The sequence below is a fragment of the Zonotrichia albicollis genome, chromosome 9, assembly GCF_047830755.1.
Source record: "Zonotrichia albicollis isolate bZonAlb1 chromosome 9, bZonAlb1.hap1, whole genome shotgun sequence".
In the NCBI taxonomy this organism is placed as follows: domain Eukaryota; kingdom Metazoa; phylum Chordata; class Aves; order Passeriformes; family Passerellidae; genus Zonotrichia; species Zonotrichia albicollis.
In genome coordinates, this window is record NC_133827.1 from 33,061,205 (window position 1) to 33,087,285 (window position 26,081).

The 26,081-nt window shown below is 41.3% G+C and overlaps 1 protein-coding gene and 1 long non-coding RNA gene across 2 annotated transcripts in view; both read right to left on the bottom strand.

Moving 5' to 3' along the window:
* LOC141730155 (uncharacterized) lies at positions 1 to 26,073 on the bottom strand. Its single transcript, XR_012581655.1, has 3 exons — positions 25,572 to 26,073; positions 4,710 to 4,788; positions 1 to 2,874 (listed from the first exon to the last, which is right to left on the bottom strand). It is a non-coding gene; the product is annotated as an uncharacterized LOC141730155 (long non-coding RNA).
* Positions 1 to 26,081, bottom strand: part of PDE6D (phosphodiesterase 6D) — a 33,565-nt gene that overhangs the window by 7,280 nt on the left and 204 nt on the right. The gene's annotated exons all lie outside the window — the stretch shown is intronic.

The window sequence follows — 26,081 nt, forward strand, 5'->3', positions numbered from 1 at the left end:
GGGAAGCAAATAAGGAAAACAAGCTATCTCTATCCCTAAATGCTGTGGGTAGTATTCTTTGCTGAGCTCTGAAATAGGCTACTCCAGCTGAGTTTCAGTCATGCTTTCTGGTTCTCAGGAGGCCAAGGAAAAGAGATGCTTTTTCCCTGAGAATAAATAAACCAACCAACCCCTGACCAGAATGAATGCAACAAGAGTTATATAGCCACAGATTTCGTTTTCACTTTAGACTGGAGCTTGTTAACCTCATTTATCATTTTCCACTGCTTCCAAAGGATAAAGGCAGTGTCACTGTGCTGTGGAGAAACAAGAACATTGGTAACAATAACAGATTGTTACACAAACAATTGCACTTCTCTAGTATTTGAAAATGGCTAGGAAAAGGAGTCCTTTCTACATAACATGAGAAAAAGAATAGCATCCAATCCAGCTTGTTTTCTTAGCTTACAAAATATTAGTATCAAGGGTAGTCCTATTGCTGTTGACCTCGTAACTGCCTCTCATGGGAATTCTTCAGCTGCTGAGTGCTAAGCAAGGAGAGATCTTCTCTTTTCACTCTCAGCAAGTGAGGCTGTGCCAGCTTCCAAAACACCCTGATCAGTGAATCAGTCAATAAATCTATAGGCAAGTAGGAAATATTCATATTTCCAAAGGGACAGTTAATAATGATCTTAAGTACACCTTTGCAAAATCTCTCTCCCAGGGTAACTCAGCCACTGACAGCTCAGAACAAGGAGCCTGCACAGCTGCATGATGCCATCCTGAACAGGGACACAGCCATCCACAGGCCTCAGGCCCTCCTGCTCTGCAGCTCCTCAGGGTGGCTCTGAGGATTCACCAGTGTCAACACCAGAGACTGAACAGAGCAGGATCTGTGGGGTGAGCCCACACAAACCAGAGCCTTTCCAGGAGCTGCCTTTGGCTGCTTTATGGCAGCACAGCCTTCTCAGTCAGGACTGCCTACAACAACTGCTCAGGGAACTGCCTGGGGAGCTGCAGACAGAAGAGGGACAATATGGGCCCTGACATGGGTATAAATAGGAGCTGTTGGAGATTTGCATATTGAACTCATCCTCTAACACACACAGTTTCCAGGCAGACTCACACAAACTCATCACACTGATCACATTTTTCCAGAGCTCCCAGGAAGAAACAGATGCTTTAGCAAATTTTGCATCACAGACGAACATTTGTTTTAAAATTCTGTGTGTGGAGGAGGGGAAGGGAAGATGGCTGCTTCAGTAGAGATGTGAGGATTCTTTCCCTTGCTGAAGGCTGGTCAGACTTTCCATGACCCACTGAAAAGACAAAGAGAATGTGTGCACAGGGTCGGTTCACATAAAGCTTAGAGAATGGAAAGAGGGAACACAGGGCAGCCTGCTCATGTCCTTCCAGGCTTGTTCCAAACACAATGTATCCACCACTTGTTCTGGGATTAAGGCAAATGAGAAAGGGGCAGAAGATGAAAAGCATCCTCTGACGGCTCCATTTGGCACCTCCATATCCTAGCAGGAAGCTGCAAAGTGGAGCTCTCCCCAGCCAGCAACCCAAGGGCGACAGGGACTGGCAGGGAAGTCAGAGAGAGAAAATGAGCAGCAGAATGGCAAGAAGAACCTGCAGCAGAGCTGGGCATTTCATGTTGTGCTGGCTGAAAAACTCCAAATCCTCAGCCAACACAACCTGCAGGATGGAACTGCCCCAAGAGTAATTTCAAATGCCAAAAAAATCCACCATTTTTCCATACATCTTCCCACACCAAACACACAAATTAGCCAGGGTGAGGCTATTTGCATAGAAAGCAGTGTGCCATCTATCAAATGCCATGTACGAGGGGAAAATAACAAATGAGACAATCTCAGCATCTCACTGACACACCCATTTATCTTCCCAACATTCTGCCACACAAACACTCTTAACTATTAACTGAACAGTAATTTAGTAAATTGGGCACTTGATTATCAAAAACCTGCACTACCTTTAAAAAATGGTCCTCTCACAAGTATTTATTTGCTGTTTGTTCACAATCAATATCAGTCAGAGTTATGAGCTCCCAGGTTTGGCCACAGGCTGTGTGGTGCCAAACTGAGCACCAGCTGAGTTCCTCTGAACTGGAAATGAAACACTGACCAGGACAGCAAAGCCAGCACTGCAAAGGAACTGATCCAGCCTCTCAGTACTCTAACTAATGGACCATTCCTTTTCCTTGCCATGACTTGCCTTGCCTTCCCATCCCTCTTCCCTTGACAATTTTTGGAGCACTCTAAAATCACATTCATCAGTTTCAAAAGTATTATATTAGAAGTGCCCTTTAGTGAGAAGTAGCCTGACAGCTTAATTATGATCCTTACTTGAAATACAGTTATAGTGTTAGTGACCTAGTATTTCTGGTGAGAGAAAACACCACTGTACACTACTGACCTCTGTAACTTCTCCCTATCAGGATTTGTCTCGGTCCAGTCCAAGAAAGGTGATACAAATTATGCTGCTGAGCTGAACAATGTTAACATTTAAAATGTATGTTAACATTTGGGGTGTTGGACATCTCTTAAGTGCTATCTGGCTTTATTTTGTTTATGGATGTTCCACTGTAAAAGGAAATCCATGCAGGACAGCCTGTCCCATGCTTTGTACTATGACTGTCAAATTCAAGAGGAAGAATAAATAAAAAGCTCAAGGCTCTACCCCTGCTGATGAGACCATGCATCAGCAATGCATGCCACAGTTCCTAGAAAATATCTTGTATTTAAACAACATGAACATTGCTAGCCTGTGTAAATTCCTTATCAAATAAATAAAGATTTAATGTCAGTGTAGTCAAAGGCTTTCTGACCTTGACAAATCCATGTGCTGGTTCAGGGCATGCTTCTCCAACTTCTGCAAATGAAGAAAAAATCAACCTGCTAGTCAGAGTGTATACAAAGAGTAAAAATTTGTGGACCCAGACATATTTGAAGGGTTCAGAATACACTAGCCAGTTTACAAGTTTTTTCCCAGTAACTAAACATTATTAAAAGGGAAGAACAAATAATCAGATCTTAAAAGCCCAGACACACACACAATCTCTTTCTATTGGAAAAAAAAACCAAAAAAACACTTCAGGGACAAGAGGTTAGTTATTTTAAAAATAATAAATGTTTAAAAAGAAGCAGACATCTGAAAAAAGTTTTAGTCAAAACTGAGATAAAGTATAAAACTCTAATGGAATTAAAAAAGAAAAGAGGCAAACCCCATCACAAGTGATTTCTTGACACAGGAATACCTGACAAAGCAGCAGCTGCACTGCTTACCTAGTTAGCAGCTTATCAACACTATTTCTGTCAGCTTGGATAGGAAGGCTGGCAACACCACATACCCCAGAGTGAAGAAAATGAAGATCTTGAACCAAACCCACACACACTATTATCTTCTAATGTGTTTAATTGGTTTAAGATTCTTCCACCCCAGCATGAGAGACATTGTTACTAAAAATAAAGAGTGCTCCACCTCCTGAGCAGCAGTGCAGACCTGCAGGCAGAATGAGCAGGGCATTTTAAGCATTATTGAAAAGGAGAAAGTCAATTCATATTGGTCTGATACAATTACTCTTTTTGAAGAGGTTCATGCAAAGCCATTTAACAGGGCTAAGAGCAAGTGGGAATCCAGGCAGTTCCAGCTGTGTGAAGTTTGTACGGGGTGGGGGGGGGGAAGGAAAAACATCAGTGTATTCCTAATACAGTTTCTCACTCTTACACCATTACATTTTCATTCAGTTGTACTTTGGAGGCTTGGGGTGGGGTTTTTTTGGAAATGATGTCTGATTTAAGACTCAATAGATCAAATACTCTTCAATCCTGAAGGCAAGAAAGGATTAGGTAGAACAGCAGAAGGAAGGGTGTATGTTGATCTATTTATATTCCACCACCTATTGGGTCAGCAAAGCCTTACATAAAAGCTTTGTAGTAGCTGGAACTTGACTTGCTTTATATAAATTACATGAAGTAGCTCCCTCATAGACCTGTTTTGCTTAGCCTGATGAAGGGAAATGGTTTGTGCATTTCTAAATTCAAATTTTCCTTTCTTTAATACCTCTGATGTGAGGAGTTCTTTCTTTTTTATATCTGACATAGAGATCACTTGGTTCAAACAAATCAGAATGTACATCCTTTATTTTTCAGTGTATTAGCATTGCAAAAGATTGCCTTGCATTACCTCACTTGTAATTAAGAGTAGCCTTGAGGAAGAGAATGAGTACAAACAAAATTTATCATTAAAGTAGTATGGAGTTAAAAGAAGTTCTGCCTCAATCTCTCTGACTATTATTTGTATGTTGTAATTTCCAGCACTTCTTAAATATCTCAAAGGCAGTGCCAAACAACATGTATTGTTTCTCTTGTTAAAATGATCAATTTTTCATTTTATTCCTTGCTGTCTAAGTCTACACCATTCTAAAGCCTCAGGAACTGCTGTACTCTTATATTTCATAATAAAAACAAGGTTAATGTTCATAACCACTCCTAGAAGGAAGGTCTTTCATCATCCCTGCCAGCTTTTTTTTTTCCACATGAAATGCAACATTAAAACAGCTCCCTACCTGCCAGGTGCAAACATCTCAACAACAGCATGTTAATGAGACCTGTCCTCTGGGAGAAGGTGGGGCTGAAAGCCCTGAACAATTCACACAACAATCTCTGCTGCAGACCCAGAAAAGCTTCTGATCAGGACTCACCAACCTTCACTCCTGATTTCACATGGTCACAACAGTGAACAGCAGACACAACCAAGCAGCCATGGCATGGGAAAGCAGGTTACCTTACAGGGAAGTAAAGATCAGACTTTAGGGATTATATTTATATCAGATATATTTTCCCAGAAGTATATTTTCATCTCACTTGTTTCAATCCAGTCTGAGGAATAAGGACCAACATAAATTATGCAAAGTAACTACCAAACTACAGGACTACAAAGCAGATCACCTAAATGGCCTTACACTCACTTCTCCACTCATGCCATTCATGCTGTAATCTTATGCCATCTCTACTCCCACTTTTTATTACAATTCCCAAATCACTCTTCCACAGAACTCCTAATTGTGTGCTTCAATCTAAGCATATGCACAGATGTTCTGCTGATTCAGGTCCTTGAATTCACTCTGTTCACACTCATGAGAAATGCTGCTGTCTGCTGTTTAATAAGGCACAAGAACACAGGCTGGCAGTGTTCCTCCTAGCCTAAGGATGAAATTCAGAGCAAAATCCTATCTGCTGAATGAGCATCCATCCATTCTGTGTACAGGAATACCAAAACACAAAAACTGGAAGTTATTCCTCAAACATTACTGGAGCCTTGGGGTATAGTACTGTCAACTTCTGCTTTCAGAAAGCAGCACACTTTGCTGAGCTCCTGATTAGACAGAAAACATGCTGTGACAGTTCTTATAGGGGCAGAACTTTTAAAAAACTCATCTATTATAAACCAACTTTCCTAGAGTGATGCACAAGATATGGGTTACTGTGCTCACAAAATGATGGGAGGTGCTGGAAAGGTGCTCTATTAAATCCTTAAATGGAAGGAAGCCAATTATCCCTTCAAAGCACTCCTGGCACTCCTTCACTTGCTGTAAAAGAGCCTGCTTTTAAAGTCTCCTGCACAAAACAAATTGCTGTACAACAGAAGCCAGGGAGATCCACAGATTAATGTGAACCACATGACAAAATGCAGCAAAAATCCTCAGCAACCAACAAAGTCATTTCACAGCAAATTATGTAATCAGAGGGATATATTTAACAGCTACAGCATCACAGCAAAAAGATCAACACAATATCATATACTTGTATACTTTGTACTTCCCTTTAAACTTTCTGCTTTACATCTTTGTGTGTCTCTGCACAGATCTGGTATCACACCATGAATTTCCATCTAACATCCATCAGACAGCTCTGGATTAAGCTGCTCTTGGCCCATATTTGAAAGACAGTTACACAAGTTACTGCACACCATGCCAACCTTACCTTGGCTGCAATAGATTATGCTAAGAGAGTAGAAATTATTATTGCTCCCTTCTGTTGTGTAAAGCAGACAGAGCTCTGACCATTCCCACTGGGCAGTGGAGCTCCAGTGCTCCTTGCTGTGTGTCACATCCTCCCTGCACCTTGGGTGACCATCTTCAAGCTGAGCTGTGTCCCCACCAAGTATTTCCTGCTTGAATCTCTGAATTCATTTCAACTCAGCAGGGCTCATGTTGAGGCACACTGCAGAAGTCTGCAACAAAAATGCAGCCCAGGTCTGTTCACAGCCAGATCAGCTGCAATGGGATGCCAATAGACAAGTACCTCTACAAACTTGTTTACCTCTACAAACACTGTAAATGAAGTAAACTTACTTCCAGCATTTGCTACTAAAAATTTTATCCAGTGAAAAATCTGTGTTTTCAAACAGTTTAGGTTGAAAGACACAAATATTATTCAGCATTTTCATCAAAATTAACTAACATCCATCTCTACACCACAGCATCCTAGTGACATCAGGTAGCAAAATAAGGCAGAGTTTAAATTTAAATTAATGTTTAATTTTCACTGTTGGCAATTAACTGTCTGAAAATATTCAGTGAAATCTCTCCAAATCTTAAATATTTAAATCAAAAGCAGCTGAAGCAATGTAGAGGCTTTCACTGTTTTCTGTATTTTTTAAGCTTTTCTTTGGCTTATTTCAATAGCCTTGACAGAATTCCTTTACTAATGCCTCAGCAGGAAAAACAACATGTGATCCCATTTGGAGATTGCTTTACAGTCTAGATAGTAAAACAATCAATAACTTGGAAAAACTCATCATTCCTTGCAGGACCAGAAATTGCACAAAGAAAATTATTTTCTCTTTTCCAGCGCAGTAACACCCAACTCCTCCCATCTTCCCTGCATTTTAAATGCATCTCACAAATTAGCATGTTAGAAAAGCCTGAGCTTGTGCTAAGAACCCTTTGAATATTAACATAATTAATGTCATCAGTAATACTCTGAGTTTGTAGGAACAGCAGGTGAGTCAATGGGAATGATGTATTCATCCAAGAAAAGAATGTGACCTTTAAAATCCATAGGGCTTTATCAGAACATAATTTTAAAGTGGGTTCCTTGTAGCTCAGAACAAAACTGAATGTAAGTACAGAGAAAGCTAACAGAGACACCATGTACACAAGAGAAACTAAAAATACAATTAAAACACTGGAACTTCTTAGAGAAGATGCCTGGCCTATATAAAAAGGTAAGACAGGTTACAGGACAGATTGAGGAGCCACATCCAGAATGCTTAAAATTAAGTTAAATTCTTTAAACCCCCAAAAAATTGGAATCTGTTTGTCCACTTTTTAATTTTAGCACATCAAACAATTTTCCTCTCTGCAAGTGAACACTGAAAATGATTCAGCAATTGAAATAACTTTATTTTGTCTTAACTACTTCAAAACAAAAATTTCTTCCCAGCTAAACTATTATGGTAACATTTCAAGGTTCTCAGCAATATGTGAATGAGAGGGAGTTTCATGGAAACAATCTATCAAGGGGTTCTGGTGCTTAACTTCATTTTCATAGATAAGGTTGCAGCTAGACACCCTCACAGGAATTTATCTCCCTGCAAATTGTTATGGACTATTGTTCTTTACAGAGCCAATGTCACGACAGCCATGCAACAAAATCAGCTTTAATGGAATGAGGCATTTTAAACTTCAATATGCCTCTTTATTTTATACAATTATTCAGCTGTTTTAAAATATGCAGTATATTGGCTAGCTTATAAAAGAAAGCTTGGATTGATTTCATGTCATTTTTGCAACACTGGAGGATTGGATTTTTTATGTCTAAAAGGATCTTCACACTTCTTCATATTGAAAGGGCACAGACCTGAGCAGAGGAACAATGACTTCTTTGACCAAATTTTTAAAAGGGATAAACATGGCTGCTTAGCTGGCATTTTTGTACAGTTTCACTTGAATGACCTGTAGCCTTGTGTGAAAAGTGAAGAAAAAGCAAACCTAAAAGGCTCTAAAGAGGCAGTTTTATCAGCACTGCTTGTGGCCAGTCAATGCCTTTGTTCCTTGAAGGCCTCTGCAATAATTTCTCTATTGAGCAAAGTGATGTTTATTGAGAATGGCAAAGCTGAGCATCAGCAGGTCCCCCTGCTGCTCCCTTCATCCATCCAACTCCAAGCAGCATCCTGGGCTGAAAGTGTCCCCTGGAAAATAAGCAACTGACAACACAAAAAGCCTCCATGACTTCCAACTGCCTGTGCTTATGTAGGGACTATTTGCTTTTTTTCCCCCCATTGGTCTTTAATTTCTTTTTTCTCTCCTTCATTTCACATCTCTTCATACAGAGCACTCTCTAGCACACCAGCCTGTTGAGCTCTGAAGACCACTTCTGACAGCTCAGATTTATCAGTTTCACATATTTGAAAAGAATATGTAATTTACTGGAGACACCAATATACCATGTACTCCTAGGAACAGATATGCAGACTGGAAATTGGTGAGAGATTTGGCTTTGGCGTGAGCTGTGCCACCAGTGTGCACAGCTTCACATTGTCATTGTCACTGTCATCTAGCAAGTGCCACCCCAGACAAGAGGCAAACCTCAGCAATTAACAGGAGAGCCAGGACACCCCACTGCACAGGCAATACAGCACAGCTCACTGATCAATAACTTCAACCTTACCTAGTACTACACTGTGCTTCAAAAACCTCAACTCATGTTCTCAAAGTAGCTTTTTAATAACTGCCTGCTGCAGAGACTGGGAAATGAGCATGGAGACTTGCCCACAGCCACACAAGGAATCAGTAAGAGAGGAGCAAAGACATCTCAGGAGGAGTTTGGCTTCAAGACTTGTGCTTCAACAGACAATACTGCCTCTCTCTTTAGGCAGCCAGGAGCTGTGCCTGCTGGCTGATGGAAACTCTTCTTGTACCTTGGAGTGCTGCAGGAGCACAGATTGCTGCCATCGTGCTGTGGGGTGGGTGCCAGTGGTTTCCTTCACTCTCTTTCTCTTGCTTTTGTTGGTTTCTCAGTCACCCTTATCTCGAATGCAGGGTGGTTCTGAATCACTGCCAAGGATTACTAATGGAAGTGGGGAGAAGGAAGGAAATAAAGAGGACTGCTTGCAGAATTAGAAGGACTTTTAAGTGTCTAAAATGCCATATTAAAGCAGGACAGCAAAATGGCTGTATTGCCTCTGACAACAGAAGCAAAATGGTTCTAAATTAGAAAAATGTGTAAGCCTTTGAAACTTATCAATAATTTTTTTTTAAGACAACTTAAACCAACACCAGAAATACAAAACAGGAAAGTCATGGGGGAAAATAAAGCATTTGTTCCTGCCTTAGTTCATATTAATTCAACTAGAGCTCCTATTAAAATTTTCTTTTCTTTTTCTGTTCTAAGTCTGGACACTCCAGTATATTTTGAGCTCCAAGTGCTCCAATGAATTCAGTGTATACGTCACACTCAACACCACAAGTTCTTTTTGCTGATTTAAGGCAAGTAGCCACCTAAGCTTAAAAATCACTACTCTAAAAACTAGTGATGCCCCTGATACAAAGTTTCTAACATGCTTTAACAGACAAGGTTTCCTTCCACAGCTCATTAGGTGCAAAAGAGAGCCCAGTGAATGAGTGGAAACACAGCACTTTTCCATGGATTCAAATTGTCTTCACAACTGCCAGCTCCAGGAACTGCAGAGCAATTTTGCAAAAGGCAGCCAGCAGTAAATCTGAAAGGACAAAGTCTTGGGACAAATTCTGTGGCTGTTCACTGCTGGCAGGGACAGGCAGGCTCCATTTTGTACAAAGAGATCATCAATTTTGCACTGAATGAATTCAGAGAGGACTATGAGTCTAAAGGACTCCTAGAGATGAATCAAGGTAAACACATTTTGGTTAAGTAAATCCAAACAGTGTTACTCCACTGTCAGCCTCAAGTCAGACTCCTTGAACACAGGATGACAGTGGCTGAGTAATTAAATTTAAGAGAAATTTCCACCTCTTGAAGCTTTTTGGTTAAAATACTAAAAATAAACTCCATGCTAGGCAGTTGTGCTTTCAGAACAAATGCCCAAGCAGCTCTACAAGGATCCACAGATGGCCCTGTGACACTGAGATATTCCCTGGCACTGTAAGGGAAATACACTTTGGGATTCGTTGTTTCCACATCCACCAAAGTTTCCCAGAGCTGGATTGCAAGCAGTGACTGTGTGGAAATGTCCATGCTGTTGCATCCTGCCTTGTTTCCTATTTTCATTATATTCTTTCAGAATCTATCGGGATCAGAGGAGGAAAAAGACTAAGCACAGTGCTGGAATAAAAAAACTTCTGGAAAAAAGCAGTAATTTCCAGCAGCAAGCTTTTCCTAACCTAACTTTGCTTGAAAAACTTCCCAGTAGTTCCAGCCTCACCAGATCCTGCTGAGCATGGGCAAGGATTAATTTTTCACTTATTCTTGTGCAATGCACAATTCTTTTAATGCAATTTATTATCACAAACAATTAAAACATTTCAGTGGGACATCCTTCAATTCTTAGCTATCTACCTGTCACTTTTGAAGGGCGTGTGAACATCTGAGAGCCCTGCTGCTCCACACAGGCCAGCTCCAAGGAGAAGCAGCAGATCTGTCTCAGGGACACACACTGTGACTGCACCCCTGGCACCTGGAGAGACAGAGTCAGCCTGGGCAGATCTGGCAGCCCCTGCCCAGATCAATTTTGGTGCAGAGGTCAGGAAAACAGGCCAATGATAATGAGATGGGGCTGCACACAGCCAGCCCAGATACAGCAGACCTTTATGTGCTCAAGCTCTGTACTGAACCTCACCAGCCAAATTCTGAGCCTCTCTGCCCTCTGGGAGCTATTGCCCTTGTCTGCTTTCTCCACCAGAGGAGTAACCTGTAAAAAATACTGGCTACTGAGTAGCACAATTAGGTGAAACAACATTTCAGAAACCCATGCAAACATAATTAGCAGAGCCTCAAATGAGCTGTTTTCATACTCTACGAAATGGGACTTGAGTTTTAGTTAGGAGAAACAAATCTGTGGGGAAGGTGGTTTGTGTGGAGTGCATTTTAGTTCAACCAGGATGAGCTGCTTGGCTTTCTAGCACTTGTTCTATTTATTCCTCTACTCCAATCTTCTCAGTGTGACGTCTTTAACGAGGAGATCACAACATCCCCTGCACTGGCCAGGGAGATTAAGCAACACACAGACACACACACACAACTAGAAAGCAAGAGTCTTTGAGATTTAACTCAAAATCTATGCCATAAAGATTTCACATTTAAATGACTGAACAATATTAATCTTCTACTAATATTAGACTGCTCTTATGAGGCATTACAGGATAAACCCAGACCATTTTCTTCTGAAAATATATTTGTTTATCACTATATAAAAGATGTCTGATGATTTTTCCCTGGGAATCTTCTGTTCCTGGGAGAATCAAATTTAATGTTGGACTTGCCCATGTCTAGGTGGCACTAGACCACAAAACAGCGAGCAAGGGGTTTGTTGTTCATTTTCATAAAGTACAATAAAAATACACTATTCATTATTCAAATATCAGCTGATACACAATCAGAGCAAAGTCCATCTATTTTCAAAATTACCATTGTCAGATTCTGTAGTATTTCTTTACAAGGTTCACTGCAATAACAAGGATCCCAAATATACAACAGAGTTAATTAACCTCTAATTTCTATGTGCACATTTATAAAGATTGCTTTAGGGTGAGAAGCAGGAAGAGAGAAAAGATCACAGCTGAAACAAAAAAAGAAAATTTTTCTTTGTCAGTAGTCTGGCCATACTACAAAGCAAGTACAGACCACAGCAATAATTTATTATTTTTTTTAATACAAAAACTAACCAACAATCTTAGCTAGAAGTGCATAGCTGAATGCTCAGATTTATGGTATTTCAATAAGTCTGCTTTAATTGCTTATTTTCTATCTCTTTTCATTGTAAGACAAACAAAGATGCCATTGAAGATGCATCTCCCCTGATAAGGCAATCAGAACATGAGCTGCAATTACAGTAATACTTTGCATAAAGGCTTCCCTTATTAATCCAAAAGAGTTCTATTTCAAAACTCACTATTTTACCAGGCTGCCGTTCTCAATAGTGCAAAAATTCTTCTGGATTCTTTGTGCCTGAATTCCAAGCAACTCAACCAGGCTTCCTCTTTGTAAAGAGCCTTTATTTGTTCCATTTCCAAGGATAAAAAAGGCACAGTCCAGCAGCACCACTGCATGTCCAGCAGTTCAGCAGCATCTTCCTGCTGCTCCTCTGGCCTGCTGCCCATGTCAGGGATCTGCACACACACAGGATGCAGGCACTACCCAGACACCTATGCTTGTAAAGCCTCCTATTAATCATTCCTGTACTGCTATATATTAACATTAAGTAGGTGATTAGTGTGTCAGCAGTCAACAGCCCTGCTAGCTTGGTTACCTCTCAGGTGGATACTGTTTACTCAAGAATTTGATTGTAATTTCTGTTGGCAAAAAATATTCCACAAAGAACAAATACATATTCCATCTTTTAATGGAATTCTTTTTCTCAGTCTTCATGAAACAAAACCCAAGCAAACAATCCCCCAGATTTAGTGTATAAGACATGACAATTCAACAGTTAGACCTGCATTGGCAAGGACTCTGACAGAGATCCTTGAACATCAAATTTAGCAACCAGGAGGAATTGTGATTTTTAAAAATCTTATTCAACAAAAGACTGGCCAGGGCAGAATCAAGGATTATGTACATTTGAGAGACTTCTTACTTCTGGTTAACTGCTCAAAGGCTGGAAGAGGCTACAAGAACATTGCACTGTTACTGGGGAGAGATCCTGTTCTGAGCTGTCCTTAAAACACCCCTCCATGCACAGGATACATAAGCAACTGCAGCTACCACAGAAGTCCTCAAGAGCCATCATTTTAAGGGATTCAAATGACACTCTGCTGTTCTCCAGCAATCTTATATAACTGGTGAATGCTTGGTACATGAAAGGAGGGATCCTCATATCAAGAGGTGTTCAATGGTGTCTTTCATAGGAAGGACAGAGAGTTGTCCCTACAGAGAGTTCTGCCCTTGACTTTTTACATTTCTGATATAAAGTTGCTTTTGTTTGGTCTTCCAGGGAATCAGGAAAGAGCAGAAATAAAACTGTGTTTGAGAGTGTGCTTCAAGTTGTGCTGCTGAGAACAGAAACTAGGCCAGAGGAGATTTCAGTGTTGCTGTCAAGTAGTGTTTCCACCTATACAGAACAAAGCAAAAAAATCACTACTGAAAAAGACTTTGTAAAAACATTTAGGGAAAATCTGTAGCTCAGTCTTCAGACAGACAGGTCTCAATTTCAGAGAGGTCTGTAAAAGAGGAAGAATTCATTTGTGCAAAGGACTTCAGGGACCCAGAGATTTTTATTGGGCCATGGAAACTTCAGGCTGTGTGTCAGCACTCCAAATCCTCCCCATCAGATCAATAAAGCCTGCAGTCATTAGGTCTGATAGCTCCTGCCTTCCAGGAAATGAGCCTGTGAGTTTTATCCTAATTGTTAAAAGGCAGGTGTTCACACCACCAAAATCAGCTCTAAAGGGAGCACTTAAAGAGATTCTTGCTGGCACTCTCAGGAGAAAGCAGGAACAGAAGGTCAAGCACTGGATTTCTCTCGCATTCCCACACTGATTCTGTCTGAACTCCCCTCACTGAACACCTTTTGAACACAATGTTAATTTTTAAACAGTACCTTTCTCTAGCAGTTGAATTAACTGGGAATTTGTCACTCCAGTCGAGCCAATCCAGATTAATGCACAAAGTGAATTTAGAGTTGAGCTAACCATCCCTTATTTAACCTTTGCCTGAATGTTTTTATTCTCCACCAAGAGAATCCAAATCCAAAGCTTTGAAGTGACTTGGAACTGAGATAAAGGTATATACAGTGGGGAAATCAAGCAGAAATGGTTAAACTGGGGTAAATTTTAAGCATGTGAACAATGTGGTTTTACCTAGACTAGAGCTTTTTCCAACACCATTGGCACCTTTTTGACACTGGGAAGAAAAGTACAGACAGTGCTTTATCCAGTGCAGTACATTTACACTGTGGAGCTACATCTGTTCAAGAACTCCTGGCACCAACAAATTCCATATTGCCCAAGCCAGTTGGCATAAAGATGGTGTGTATTCCCTCAAGGTGAGATTACAGCTCTGTGTGCTACTCAAAAATAGGCCAGACAACTGAACTTCCTTTTCCAGGTGGGCTCATTTGCCCTTTCTCACAAGCAATGCTGGAAAAAGACAAAAATGAACGATATCCCAAAAAGATCCTCTTTACACAGCTTTGAAAGCAAATGCCAATTGCAGCCTTCAGGGGACAAGTGCTACTGCTGCAGTACATCTGGTAATTAGTCTGGAAGGGTTTCTGTTTATGACAGGAGTGAAAACTAACTATTGCAGCAGAAGTAACACTGGCTGAGCACAGAACTGCTGTTTGGTTCAGTCTCCCAGCTGTGCCCAGGGAACCTGGGCTGGCAGGAATGTGATGGTGGAGCTGGCAGAGCAGAAGTCACTCAGTTCTCCTAAAGGTGGTTTACTCAAAGCACTTCATGCTCTTTGTGAATCTCTGCCACCTTTAACTGCCCCACATTATGTCACACAGAGCACATCCCTCACTGTTTCAATCCAGAATTGTTCTGTAACCAGGAATGCATCTAGAGATCACCACAAATTCTCTGGGAAAACAACACAATATCCTTGAAATTAATTACAGAATGGCAAGGAGATTTAATCTTATTGAGATTTTTTTATAAAACAGCATTTAGCCCTGGCACTCACACTCTACATCTAATAAACAAAATAAAAATTCAAATCAGCCAGAGAAACAGCTACAACAAGCACTTTCATGAAGTCCACAATGACAAATGCCAATCTCCTATTTGCTGACACAGCACAGCAGAGGAACAAGCCACACTTTTCCTGGCATTAGCTTAAATGGTTCCTTGGATATACAGTCCCTGTGGAGAGTATTGGCCTGAATGTCACTGGAGCTACAAATACTTCAGTTTTGATTGTTGTTTTTTTAACTTGGACTATATCTGCATGAGAATGGGCACACTTGGCCTTGCAAACTGCACAACCCTCACAGCCAGAAGAGTTGACTAAACAAAACAGCACCCTCACTGCCAATTACCCTGTTTTTCCAGGCACAAATGGGCAGCAAATGATTATGAACGTCTCAATGCCAAGCTGAGGGAGTCAGTAAGGATGTGAATACTTAGGTGGACGTCAGTGGCCCTAGACTCAGAGGACAAGACCAAAGTGAGAATCAGATATAATTATTTAATGTGTAAGAGAAAGAAAAGTCATGGATCTGAGACACTGAAGTGGTTTTACCTCTGGAGTACTATGTGGCAGGATCCCATGCTGCAAATACAGCTCAAACCATTTTTGGTTTTCCACTTAAAACTGACAGGACTATGATTATTCAAGGAAAACAAGTTCATTATTTTGTCTCTTGTGAGGAAGGGAGGAAAACTTAAGAGTGTACAGACCGTGTGGAGAATGAAAGCAAAATGAAAATACAGTCAGGAGAGAATGATTGGCAGTTGCAGGAGGAAACTAATCTTGTAAATGGACCAGAGGCTGCTCAGAGTGGATGCAAAGAGGAGGAATAAATGGGGATTTATACAGATTGAAGCAGAACTTTCCAAAAAACAAGGACTTCATATCAGAACCACTGTGCTTTTTTAGGAGTGTCCAGAATATGAGAAGAGCTTCAATTGGCAGTGTGGACTAGTGATTTGACAATTTAACCATCCCAATATTTTACACAGTGTTCAACAGTATGGCAGTCTGAGAGAGAGTTGTTTGGAAAAGCACTACAGCAAAACAGGGAAAGTACAAGGAAACAATTCAGTTCCAAACCAGTTAAGAGGAGGTAAAACACCTCCTCTCCAAAATTATTTTGTTCTGAATGCTGTACTTTGATCAACCTCTACAGCTCCAGTAACATGACCTACACTGATGTGAATCTCTGAACATGTCACCAGGACCACCATGATCTGGAAGATGGAGGGTCTGTGCCCAAACCAGCATCTCTATTTTAGCATGCACTGGAATTCAGAAAAAAGGAAAAAACAACATTATTGTGGAGACAGAGTAATGAAACTTCCACTGAAACAACAAAAAAGGCAATGACTTCTATTACTCTATTCTGCTTCCTAGAGCTTTCACTGTCAATAAAATCTACAGTTATGTTTATACTAAGGTTTAAATATTATTATTTTAACATGCTTGTTGCTGTATGTTAAATTTTGAGAATACATTAAATCAGATTTTTGCAATTTCAATAAAAGTATATTAACATATTTTTCAGCTAAAGCAATGGAATATCTTATTTCTGCTGTGAAAAAGGACAGAATGTATAAATACAATCAGCTGTAATTCACAAGCTGATTCTTTCAATATAGGTATTAATAACAAAATAAAAATTTACTTATTGGAAAGCTAGACTTACAGAGAATACAAATGTCATGTTTATAAAATACTATTTTGGTGTTTCAAAGTGTGGACTTCATAAGCATTCATTCATTAGCATTCATGTTAAGGTGAATGCTAATGTGGAGAAGTTAGACACAAAAAGCTGGAAAACTGCCATTATCTGCACCCTTTAGAGGTGTGCCTACATTAAAATATAGTCCTTTTTTATTAGAATTTGCACCTTTCCAAACATTCTACTGCCTCATTCACTGCATTTACTATTTCAGAACTGGCAACACTAGGGATGATGTAGACAATGTTACTAAGCAGGAAAACAAAGTACTGTTTTTATCAGTGCAAACAAATGTAAGAGACCATCATGAACTGTGAAACCTTTTCAGCTGGCCACTGGCAGGGCTGAGTTATATGAGAAAGAGAACCCTAAAGAGGGCAGCATGGCTGGGGGAGCAGCAGCAGAGGTTTGTGCTCCAGCTGCCTGGTTAATGCCTCCCCTGTCATTTGTGTGGATGGGGAGAAGGTGGTCATGGAGGGACTGAATAGTGAGAGGAAAGGAACATTCCAGTGGTAGAATGGAAGATGCTTGGAAAACCAGGGAACCAGTGTTTCTTCCTTCTTGTGACGCTAACCCTTCAGGTGTGGCAGTAGAATAATAAAGTTCCCTTTGAAGGAATTATGGGGGGAAGCACAAAGAAGAATTCCTTTCTGGAGCTGTTTAAATACTGTGCTTTAATGGCAACAATACAACTGTAACAATGCCTTGTGGATGAATGAGGGTTCCATAAATGAGCAGCCCAAATGGGATTGAGAAATGTACTGGCTTCTCTGTCTCTTCCTGGAAAGAGCATTTAAAAACAACAAGCATTTGCTCTCCAAGGCTGCATGGGGTTTTTAGCCAATGTTTTCCTCTGTCTGGTCCGTTGTGAGCTGCACAGAACAGAGCCTCTAATGGCACTTGCTGCATGGTTCCAGACCCTGTTTGTGACTTTGCCTGGTGACCAGGCAGGAACTGCTCACATAGTAATGCTAAGGATTTCTTGCACAGGTCAAGGGCAAAGAGAAAATGATTACCTTACTGAGGTCACCTCAAATGCATTTCTCTTAAATGAAATTATGTGACCACAGAGTTACTATATTAAAACTAAAATAATGGTAAGCTAGGTTTTTAGAATTGGTGCTGGATAACTAAACATGGTGTGTGAGAAGCCTCCTCAGGTAAGGTGGTGCTGAGTGCTGGAGAACACAGCACGAGGCTGCACTGAGTGAGCCTGTGGGGATAACACCCAGCAGCAGCAGTGCCTGGAGAGGACTCTGCTTACAGCCCTCCCCAGCTGCTTCTTCCTTTCTCCCTCAAGCTGAACAGCTGAGCTGTTGGTAGAACTGCCATCAGCACAGCTCCTGCTCCTCAGCCTGTTGCTGAGGTTGTTTTAAGCCAGCATGCAGGAGGCTGCAGGGCTCATCTGAGCAGCCTGGCTGGTGACTCTGAAAATGAGGCAACACTCAGCTGAGGATGGCAACCCAGGCTCTGTACAGCTGCTGTGACAGAAGCATGGGGCAGCAAGAATGCAAGAGCAGGTATTTTTGGATGTCTCTCTGCTCAGAAGCAGGATGTCACTTCCTGGACTGAGCTGTTTTTAAATTTCACTTTAAGGCTACTAAGGTTCAAGCAAAGTAACAAACAGAAGGACTTTCCCCCTCTTTATTTCAGCTTCTGGGAAAGGAAGCAACATTACTAGAGAAACAGTGAAATCTTAAGATGGACTCTAACTGACAGGCCAGTATTCCAATGCACTCAAATCTACTTTAAAGAGTTAAACTGGAAGTGAAATGTCTAAAGTACCTTCAGAAGGTGCATCTGTGCTAAAGGCTGGTAGGTATTTCTTGGTGTCCAATTTCAGATGGGTTGGTATTTCAACACATGGTAGTACATTAATGGGGACAATGGTTGCTCCTCTACCTTCTCTCTCTGCAAAACTTCCTTCAAGAGCAGTTGAGGGTGTTGCAGAACTCCCTTAAGCAGAGTTAGCAACAGTTCATGCCAACACTTGAATCAAAACTGGGTCCCCTTTAGTGAAGGTTTCTGTAAGAATTTTCCCATTCATCAATTTTTTATTTAGTCATGCAAATAGCCAGCTTTTCCACTGCCTCCTGAAATACAATTTCCTTTGACCTTCCAAACCAAAGTGACCTGACATTAACTCTCTGCTTCCTCAGCAGGCTGTCCCTGATCAGAAGTTTCTGACACTTAAAACATCAGATGAACTCTTGATTCCAAGAATGTGTAGCCTTCCTTCTCAAAAGGCTTAAATTAGGTCATGTGAAGAGGAGGAAAGAGGCAGGCAGGCAATCTTTCACTGGTGAGTAACGTGTATGATCTTCCCTGATTTCATGATAAATAAGAAAAGATGGATATAATCAGCTGTCCCAAGGACCAAATAAGCTTCTGACTTGCTACAGAGTAGCTGAAGGTTAGGTACAGTGTAGCATACAGACCAACCCATATAAACAGTCCTCTGCAGAATTACTGAGCATAAGGCCCTGCACTCTCAATCTCTAATGGAAGACTATTGCTCCTAGTTAGTTACAATTCTTTCAATGCAGCATAAATTTAATAATATTTTTTGTGCACTGCTATCCCAAATGCTGACTGAAAAAAAATTCTTTTCCTTCCTCCTTTTACCTAAGCCTGCCTTCTTCTTCCAGAAGAATGTTGCCTGAAATTCTAGTCATGAACATAATCAACTCAAAGACTCACTCATGACTGAATTAATCTGATACTGTTTCCCTTAAGTCTCCTCTACACATAACATTTCTGTCACAATGAGAACTTTGCTCAGGAGAAATATGACAATGGAATCTCGAGTTCATAATCACAGCTGAAAATCCCGGCTGCCAACTGGAATTTAGCAATGTGCAGTTGAGATCTGGTTCCTAAGAGAACCCTGGTTGCTGTCAGGTGTCTTCTGGACAGAGCCTCCCAATAGCCCTGCAGTGTCTGCTTGGGCATGAGGCCAAATGGCTTTGGAACCCCACAGCAAAGCCCAGTGAGTGCATGGGGACACTCCCTCAAACTGCTTGGGGAGTGATGCTGACAAACCTGCTTCTGCGAGGGCTCCTGATGCAGTCTCAGCACTAAAAGGCAGCACTTGAGAAAAGCTTTTAATATTCTGTGCTAGCTACTGCAGTTTATTGCATATCTAGAATAAACATATGATGTGCTCCTTAAGATGTGAGAGCAACAGATGTGCAAAAATCACCTTTTAAATAACTAAATTTTATAAACTCTGTGATACTAATATGCAGGGAAAAAAAGGACAAAATTCAATGTTGCCAGGTGGACCTTAATAGATCATGATGCTTTCTGCTTGTTCCCTGTACCTGGGAATGCAGCAACCTCCAATTTCTACACAAATATTGACTGCTAGACGTAAGCAAAGCACTGGTTTATCTTTAACAGACTCTGAGCTCAAATTTGAAGTTGCCTTAACTTCCCAACTTAGAAAAAGAAGAGGTTTTTCTTACATAAATGTAAGATATATAGTAGCCTCTATCTTACAAATTTCAAGTAAAATTTTGGCTCAACTTTATTTCTGGGATCAGCCTAAATTCAGAGATAAACACCTTAGAACAAGTCAAATCAGCTTCCACACTAAGGCTGCTTTAGGTAACAGAAAACTCTTTTTGCCAGAGACACAAGAACCATATCAAATATCTATAATAAAAAACCTCCTTTGAACATCATCTGTTTAATTTGAGGATTTTTGGATACCTCCCCTACTTCTCTGTATAAGCTTGGCTTTTATCCTGTATGTTGGCTGTGAAAATGCAGGGGGTGGGGGGAAAGAAGCTCTACCAGTTCTCACTTGATGGATTAAATTACTATCTTCTGCTCTGTGGAAATTCAAATACTGTAACAACAGCTGAAGCATAAGGCACCAATGACTTCCAAGGATGCAAAGAGTAACTGATATCTTAATATGATACAAAGGAAACAAGGGAAAATAATTTTGCTAATGACACCTGCATTATTTTAAGTACTTCATTAGGTTGGCACTAAGCAAGCAATTAAAAATACTGAAACCATAATTCCAGTAAAATGCTGGATGGGTAGGCTTTGGAGAGATCAAAGGATAAATCTTAGCTATAAATTTGTAACTACAAAGTGCTAAAGCAATACTGCAGATTAAAAAGAAAAACCTGAACTCCAATGTCAACCTCCACTTTGAAGCTGATGCCAGACGTGTTCTCTGTGGCACCTGGCAACTCATTTTATCCTGTGATGTCCCTCCCACTGTCATGGGCACAAACCCCCACTTCCAACACTACACAGGGACTGCATTAAATGTGACAAGTGACAATATCTGACTGCAGCTCAGATATCAAGTTAATGCAAATCACAGGTTAGGCACAGTTAAATATTTACACTTTTTTCAATGAGAGTTAACAAGGGGAGGACATGAAGTTTTTGGTGTTCACTCAGGAATCAGGCAGGCAAAACCAAACCTAGTAAAACTGCTCTTGCTTTATTTGCAGATGTGCCTCATGACTCAGTCACAAGAAACATGATGACTCTGTGTCTAGCATGCCAGAATTAGAGATCATTGCATGGTGCAGAACTTCTGCAAATGCTGGAAATAATTCTGATATGGTAAAGGTACCTTGGCTACCATGACATTCAACTACCAACTACAACCAGCCTAAAGCTTCTGGGTGAAACTCTGGTCTCCGAAACAAAGATCTCTCAATGCTGCCAGGGTGGGAATTTGTTCCAGTCAGGCTAACTGGGAATGTGGACAACTCTTGCTTGTCAAGTACTTTAAGTTCTGTAGAAAGTAAGAGGGTTGAAAAAACCAGAAATATGGATGAAGGAGAACAAACTCATGGTTCCCAGGGTGTTTTAAAATTGCTTTAGAGCAAGCTATGTGCAAGTTCTGATTTTGGCCTCTATAGAGTACATGTCCCAGCTTCTGGCAAGTCCTGCTCCATCTTTGGCTGGCCAGTGTCTCCTTTTAACCCATGAAATTGATGGTTTGTCTTTCTATTCCACTGCAAGGAATTTACACAGAAATTTGAGGAAGTGCACAGAGGAAACCTCAAAACCAAAGGGAATCTTTAAGCCAACTAAAGCTGCTTCCTTGTTAGTTTTGTAAACACAGCAGCAGGTAAGAATTTCAAATGAGTAACCTGCCAAACACCTACCAGCCTAACAATGAAACTGGAAACTTATTTCAATGTTGCTTCTAATTAGATTGCTCAACTTTGGAATGCTGCATCAAGCTAGTTCAAAATTCCAGTGACTATTCTAGGAATGGATGGACAAGACTGTCATTAACTTCAGTTCCTGTGTGTACAGCAGACCAGGATGAAGCTGGAACTTTCCCTCTCTGCAGAGTAATATAAAAGCTCATAGATATTCCTAGTGATTCTGTATTTTCACTACAGCTCTACCCATCTTTCAAAGAGAAAGACTTCCTAGGCAGAAAAACAATGGTGAGAATAAAGCTGGAAAAAGCTCTGGGAGCTGGGAAGAGGTTGCACAGGAAACTTGAGGACTGTAGGAAAGTAGGCCAGGCTTTGACATGAGAAGTTTTGCCTGCAAGTGTTGGAGTGCTCGAGCTACAGGTGTGTATTAACACTGACCACAAACTCAGTTTCATAACTCTGTAATTGTTCTGGAGTTAATACTGTCAGTTAATATTCTCTTCTTGCATATGTTCACTGTATTGCCTTGTTTCAGGAGACTTCTGAAGAACAGGCCACTGAACAGCCTTAAAATGAAGTTCATGGAAAAACTTAACCTAAATTGATAAACAGCTACAGGACAATTAATCCCACAGAGATTTTGATAAGACTTCTCTGTACAGAAGCAAATAAAAGGTGATATCTTGCTTGACTTGTAAGATTTAAAATAGAAAGATGTCCTTATTCCTGTGTGGAGAGGCACTTTAACCATCCTCTGAGAATCAACCAACCAACTCACTGGGGTTTTCTCCTCCTTTCTGCTCTGACTGAAACCTCACAGAAAGAACTGCTTCAAGAAGTTGGACTGTGGTCCCTCAAGAGCTGGATGTGAATCTGCTGCTGCAAACCATGACTGGACATTTCTAATCTACAGCATGGATGCTTTCCAAATGCTGGCAAACCAAACTAAACAGGGTAACTATCTACAGGGTCCTTATTCTAGCACATTTTGAAAAAATAATTCTGTGGTAGTTGATCTCAGAACAAAGGTAAAGAGGCAACCCACAAATAGTTAAGGGGGAGCCATCAAAATAAAACAATTCTGAACTTTGACTGCTGGGGAAGTACATCACTGGTTACTTTCTTTTGATAAAGGATGCTAAATGCATGCATTTAATAGTACACGCTGAAGATAAAATGACAGAACAAGATCTGAAGAATGTGTTGAAAGGCTGAGTGAGGGCCAAGTAAGATACCCTTCTGTAGCTTGACAGAGTAACTCTCCCATCTTCCAGGGGAAAAAAAAATAAAAGGCATAATTGAATTTCATACATTTGAGATCACAGGATCAGAGGGGCATAAATACTTGCAGAAATAAGACTTGGCTAATACTTCTCACAAATGATCTTCAGTTACCAACTGGACTGATGCTGCCTGTAGCCAAACAAGTGCATTTTCAGAGCACTAAACTACCTGTAGCTATTGTGTTGGGTGTAACAACTGCTGGTCAGCACAGCAGTGCCTTCAGAACAGTTTGTTGATAAACACACTTACAAGCTCTGTTAGCAAATATTGTCCCTGAACAAGTGACGAGCTCTGTTTGTTGTCTGCTTTCAAAATTTTTCTGCTGCATATTTATTGGACTGTTAATGTTCAATATTCACTGGTGCCACAAAAATTCTTAGGATAAGTCCAATAACGCATAATATTCTCATTTTCCTGCAAGCATCAAATATATTTCCCTTGGTTTTAATATTTTTAAAATAGTAAAATCCATGAGAAGAGGGAATAAATGTTCCTGGCTTGGATTTTGGGACATTAGTCACAACATGTTTCTGCACTGGTGTCATAGAGGAAGGAAAACCTATCTTTCAATTGAAATTAGAGGGTGGATTTAGGCTATAATTTAATTTCCACATGCCCCAATCATCCAGCATGCCCCAATGAGTTGGAAAGCTTGTAATTAACTCCTTTTCAGGAACCACAAGTAAACACAATTGTTTGAGGAAACTCTGATTACCCAATGCGAACTGGACTTCCAGCTAGAGTGTCTGCTGTTGTGTTAAAATCAGGGATTATTTTGGAAACCTGCTTCCTCAGTGATGCTTCTGGCCCTAGCAACTGTTCCTGCCTCCCAAGGAACCCCTTGCACACAGCCCTGGGTGCAATGCCATGCTCCTCTCGTGCTAAAAGCAAGTTCAGTTTGAAGTGCCAAGGTTGCAGATGTGCTTAAGGTGGTGGAGCTGAACTGCCTCCCTTGTGGGAGCAGAGGAGAAAGTTTTCAGGTGCTCAAAGTATAAACTGAACAGTTTTTCAGGACACATTTCTCTCTTCCTTGCTATTAATGAAATGAGTACATGCAGCAATAGGGTGACTGGGAGATAAAGCATCTCTAAACTGCAACTGTCCCTGGAACAGCCCCTGCCCTTGGACAGGGAAGGGAAATGGAGCTGATGTCTCCCTTGCAGGGAGCGTGGTCACAGCTGGGCATGAGCAGCTTCCTGTGGGGATGCTGTGGTGTCTCAAGGCTTCCTCACAAATGAGGAATGTCTGCTAAGCCTCTCTTCTGGTTTACTAAAGGCAACAGAGATGTTTCTCAACTATTTCAACTTGCTAAGAGTTTCAGTTATGAAATGCTTCTCCAGACTTTCCTGTTTGTCAGACTTTGCACCACACGGCCCCTGTGGCAGCTATCAAGGTACTCTACTATGTTTTTGGAGAAGTGTGGTCCAAATTTTGACTTAAGCTGTCCTGCCAGAAGTAAACTAATTTTTTTTTTTTTTCAAGGACAAAAAAGGAAGACTAGACTTGAGAACTTCAACACAGACTGCAGAGTGCTTCTAATAAAGCTTCTGTCCATGCTATGGCTGCTTGAGATCATAGTTTGTTATCTGACATCCTTCCTCTCAAAGAGCAAAAGGCATTTTCTCTTTAGGACAGCAAACAACAAAAAATATTATTTCATTCAGAGTTGGACAAGGGCCTTTATGTAAATTCTGCTATCCAGTAAAGACTATGTACAAACACATGCAAAAAGCACTTAAAAGTTTGCTCCTTAGGCTTAACTTTCAAGGCACTCCTCACTTCTACCAACAGCTTAGTCTGGTCTTGTCAGAAGCTTATTCTTCTAATTGCCAGCACAAAAGGTTTTTAATTTATGTTTTGACAGCTAAAATTCTACATCTTCATAAATACAAAGAGCTGTCAATAGTGCCAGCACAGAGGCAAAGGAACCAGATGCAGTATTAACAGCTGGGGGAGACTGAAATGATTCTATAAAAAAGTTAAGAAAAACATCTGCTTATAGTTTGATAAAAGCTATCTGTCTAAATCCAACCTAGAAAATCAGATCCTGCTACAGCTGGCATAGAGATTATATACATCTCAGAACATCACAGAACAAAAAGCCCCACCACCCTGTTTAGAAATAATAGGTTTTGATCAAGAGGAAATTTCCTTCACTTCTGTCCTTTTTATTATAAAAAGAGAAAGATAAACCAGCTCACAATACTCTGATGTCTGAAGGGCAAGATAGCAAGCTTGCAATTGCCTTCTAAGCTTAGAAGAATTTACTTCAGTAAAATATTCCACATGTAAAATAAAGCTACACTATTTCTCACACCCTTAGTTTGAAAGTGGGCCTTTAGGTCGAGTCTTTCTCTACTTTACTGAAATGCTGGGTTGGAATTGGTGCACAAAGGCTCTCGCCTCTCTTCCGAGCTCAGATCTATCTCATTTCATCAGCTTTAAATTCACACCCAGGCACCACAGGCATAAAATCAGAATGCTTTTTGAAAGCCACAACATGAAAAGTTTTTAAACGAGCTGCACAGAAAGGCATTTACACGCAGAATACGTCAGCAATAAAAGACACTGCACGACCAAGACATGTGCCAGTACCTCACGGTATGACAAGGAACAAGGTGTTTAGCAGCTCCTGGACCTGACCACCAGGTATTTCCTTTTCAAGCAGAGGTGCTTAAGCGCAGGCCGGAGGGAAGGGGATCAGATCCTCCTGGCGCAGAGCTACTTCACCTGCCCTCTGTAAGCTGTCCTCGCTGCGGGCGGGGGGCTCCTGCTGCCCGGGCCGCCGCCCCCGGCCCAGCCGCTCCCAGCGCCGCGCAGGGGCCGCAGGGGCGGTGGTCGCCGCCACCCGGCTGAGGGCTTTGCCCGCGGGGACCCCTCACCCGCAGGGCAGGGACGGGACCCCGGCCCGGCGTCACGGGCCTCCCTCCCCGTCCCCCCGCCCCGGCCGGCCCAGGGCCGGCGCCAGCCTCGAGGGACCCTCCCGCCACCGCCGGGGTAAGGACGCCATGGAGACCCGCGTTGCCATGGCAACCCCCTCCCGCCCCAGGGGCCTCGCCACAGCGGGGCGGCGATCCCCGCGCCCCCCGCGCCGCCTCACGGCCC